The following is a 4,399-nucleotide window of genomic DNA, read 5'->3' as shown; positions in this document are numbered from 1 at the left end:
TTCTTGCAACCATGATGCTTTAAACTATCGTACTATAATGCAGGCTATATATTGCTCCGGAATATTGGAATAGAGGGGAAATATCTTTCAAGTCAGACATTTATAGTTTGGGTATCATAATCATAAAGTTATTAAGGGGAAGCAATGGATTCTTTGATTTTGGAAAAAACACCTAATTAGATTAAGATAAGCTTATTGATCATTTCACATTAACATACTCTTTGATCTGGAGTTTTCTCCATCTGTATGCATGACGGGCAATGATAGCTATTTTGGAATAATTGAGGCTATCATTTCTGGTTTCTTACTTTGGTTTTATAAATCCTGCAGTGGGATAGATCACTAGATATAACAGATTGCCCAAAAGTAATGAGATGCATTAAAAGCAAAACTTTGTGTGAAAGATGATCAATATCGAAGACCTACTATGGATCAGATCATTGAAATGTTGAGTGAGAAGGATACCCCAATTCAAATGGTTTCTCCGGTTTTTGGCCACATGAAAAATAACTCCGGGTCTTCAGTAGAACAGGTATATGAGCAATCAATGCTTGATTATCTCCCCAGTACTCCAACAGAGAAATTAAACTTTTCTGATGCTACTTTCCCAATCTCTTAGTACAAGATGCCAATCGATTCTGTAACTATGATACACTGCAGGAGAGCTCTCACTCAATGCAATTGCTTAGGATGGAACCCGAAATTTTCTACTGCAGCTAGGAAAAACAAGGGATATATGTCTTCAAAGCATGTTGTCTGAGTTCCTTCGTGCCTTTGCTGGTTGCAGTTGATCCGTGGGTCATGTGAAACAACCAAACTGCTAGAGCTTTTAGACGCACGGTAGACAGTGGTAGACCTAGATATTTGATAGGAAACCTGCCGAATTTCACCGGAAGATTGTGCAGTACCTCGGTCAATTGAATGCCCTCAGCATCAGATGGGTACAGTGGTAGACTTATGGAAGTTCGTTTTCAGTCCTGTCACTTCTCCAAACCTACGTAGTATGTCAACCAACATATCAATGTCTTCCTTTCTTGGTGCCATGAACATCGCCGCGTCATCCGCATACATCGAAATACGGCATGACGGTGCTCATCCGCGAATCATGCTGAGGACTCCCAATTCAGTTGCCAATTCCAACATTCTTTGCAACGGGTCAATTGCTATTAGAAACAGTAATGGGAAAGGGGGTCGCCTTGTCTTAATCTCCCGCCGTGTTTAATTGGCTGATTCGGTACCCCTTTCAAAAGGACTCGAGCTGAGGATGTGGATAATATCGCTGCAATCCAGTCTCGCCAGCGTGTCGGGAAGCCCAAGTGCTGTAGGAGTGATAGTAGGTAGTCCCATCTGACGGAGTCAAATGCTTTCGCAATATCCAACTTGAGAAAGATGGCCGGTGTTTTACTTCTATGGTACCGTCTAGCTGTATTGCGCACCGTTATGAAGTTGTCGTGGATACTCCGTTTCTTGATGAATGCGCTCTGACCATTGGAGACTTCCAACCTCTGCTAGACAAGATTATTGGCAAGCTTATCAGCTAGAGCGGCAGAAACATGACGATAGCAGGACGTCTCACGCTTGTTAAATCAGTACTGACCTCGCAGACAGTATATCTACTGACGGCACTACAAGCCCCCAAAGAAATAATGAAGCACATTGACGCTAAACGGAAACAGTTCTTATAAGCGGGATCGGAACCAATCACAGGAGGGAAGTGCAAAGTCAATTGGACCCGATTGGCAAGACCACGGAAAGGGGGAATAGGAGTGCTACACCTCGGAAAATTCTCCCGAGCTCTACAACTCAGAGGGCTATGCCATGAATGAATGACTGGAGAGCCGCAGTGGGGGGCCACGGTCACAAAGGTAACAATTGGAGATGGAAAAAAGACTTCATTCTAGCACAGCAGCTGGATCAATGGTCAGCGGCCGAGGGACTTTGCGCCCAACCTGTATAGAATCTCCAAGAGAAAAAACAGTGAGTGACACATGGATTCAGGATTTAAACCTTCTACACCGTGGGTTTTCAGTATCTCATTTCATCGAATACCACTGCTTATGGTTCAAGTCAACAGCTTGCAGTTATGCCCGGGCTTTCAGGACACCATAGCATGGAAGTTCACAGAAGACGGACAATATTCCTCACAATCGGCACACCAGGCACAGTTTATAGGATCAATGACGACTAATTTTGAGAACATCATCTGGAAGATATGGGCACCTCCCAAATGCAAATTTTTCAGCTGGCTAGCTATCCAAGATAGAATATGGACATCCGACAGACTGCACAGAGGCACAGATGGCCCAACAGTACGCACTGTGTGCTATGTACCACAACGCAAGAGACTAGCCCACACCTATTTACGGAATGCACCTTTGCGATGACAATTTGGGAGGAGATGTCTATATGGACAGGATGTGCAAGCTTATCCCTGAATACATGGGGAGGACACGACTCCATCCACAGTTGGTGGACAGCCCTAGGGGCCGCTAACATGGAACATAAAAAGGGCTTGCAAAGCCTCATTATTCTGATCCTATGGGAGATTTGGATGGAAAGAAACGTAAGAACTTTCAAATATAAAGAGCAAACAGCACAGAGGGTCTGCGAGAAGATTAAGGACCATGTAACTACGTGGATTGCAGCAGGAGCTAAGCATTTAGCGGCTTTCACTTCAGCCATGTGATTTTTGTAGTTCCATGTATAGTATACTGGTGGAGTCTCCGTAAAGAGTGTACAGTGTACAGTCTTTTTTACTCCACCCATCGGGCATCCCTCTTTTTTAATATAGCAGCAGCTCGTTTCAAAAAAAAAAACTGCTAGAGCTGGACGTCCACCCACTGGAGCTCTGCTTCCCCTTTGAGCCAAAAAGGCTCATCAAATGCCGGGTGACCCTGACTAACAGGACGGATTATCACGTTCGCGTCTGGATTACAACGACCAGTTCCTACGCACTTCACTACTACTTTCGTTCTCCGAGCTCACCCACGTTCCAGTTGCTGGAGCCACATTCTACTTTGGTCGTGGCTATGACATAGAGAGAACTCCTGCTACCACCATCGCAAGACAGGGGCAAGTTTGAGGTGTTGATGGTTGCCATGGGGTCGGAGCAGAATCTCAAAAGTTTGAATTTGGAGCCATCCATTGGCAACAAGCTGAAAACGGACAGCAACATTTTTAGGCGAGTCAAGGAGCTTGGGGGCTTGGTGCACCGAGAGATGCTAACTGCTGTCATCCGTGACCCAGCATGCTGCCAGGCAGCAGTAACCTCCCAGGTGAGATTTACATGATTAATTATTGCTACATGCATGTTAGCACACATTGACATATTTTTGAAATGGAACAGGCTGCAGATCTGCCGATTATATTAAAAATGAAGAAGTCTAAACTTCAGAAACAACAGGGAAACACCATTTAAAACAACATCCTGACATATTATTCGTTGTTATGAGCTCATTAGGAATAGTATATTGTAGGCGCACAGTGACCCTGATTCACATGGCCGGGAATATATGTAAAACTGATTTGCATGGAAATCTTGAGTTTCTCACAGGCACTAGTTGTGCTAACATTGCTCTGGACTGTGATAAATTAGTTAATTCGTTGTCATCTGCTGGTTTGTATCAGATCATATCAACAAGGAAGTCTGGAGGCGTCGTCTATTCCATAGATGTGCACCCCACCGAGACTTGGTGAGAGCGTTGTCAGAGTGGCACTCCTTATCTTTATAAGACGCTGTTGGTTCGACGTTCCTCAAATTAGATTTCATCTTTATAAACTTCAATACTACATCGATCACAGGATTTTGATGGGCCAAGGAAAAGGGCAGGTTTGCATATGGAACTACCGGACCAAGGTATATACCAGCTACGACACATCTCTCCATCTAGCTTAACTTTGACTGTCAATACAATGCAGTAATTGATCTGGTTAGCGATCTCTAGTTGTTCATTGCCCAGCAGGAAAGAGTGATGGCGTGGCAGGTCCCCAATAAACCAGGCATGGTTTATAAATCCACACATTTTAGTGACAGGTCTGCGGTTTATCCAGCAAAATTTATCGCTCGGAAGCAGTGGTTCGCAGCCGGGCACTACCGGAAAAGTACTCGGCGAAGGTCCAAAAACACTCGATGAACTGGACTCGGCTAACTTTTCCTTGGCAAACAGTGGGTTTGCCGAGTGTCAAACGTTGGGCACTCGGCAAATGCTTTGCCGAGTATCAAAAAACACTCGGCAAACATTTTTGGAAAAAAAACACCAGCCGCCGGCCACGGCCACCACGCCGCCACCACGCCGCCACCGGCCGCCATGCTGGCCACCATGCCACCTCGCCACGCCGCCACATCCGGCCGAGAGGGGAGGGGCCACCGCCGGAGAGAAGGGGAGGGGGCCTTGACGGG

The sequence above is a fragment of the Setaria italica genome, chromosome VIII (genome assembly GCF_000263155.2).
Source record: "Setaria italica strain Yugu1 chromosome VIII, Setaria_italica_v2.0, whole genome shotgun sequence".
Classification (NCBI taxonomy): domain Eukaryota; kingdom Viridiplantae; phylum Streptophyta; class Magnoliopsida; order Poales; family Poaceae; genus Setaria; species Setaria italica.
Note: the sequence above shows the minus strand (reverse complement) of the source record.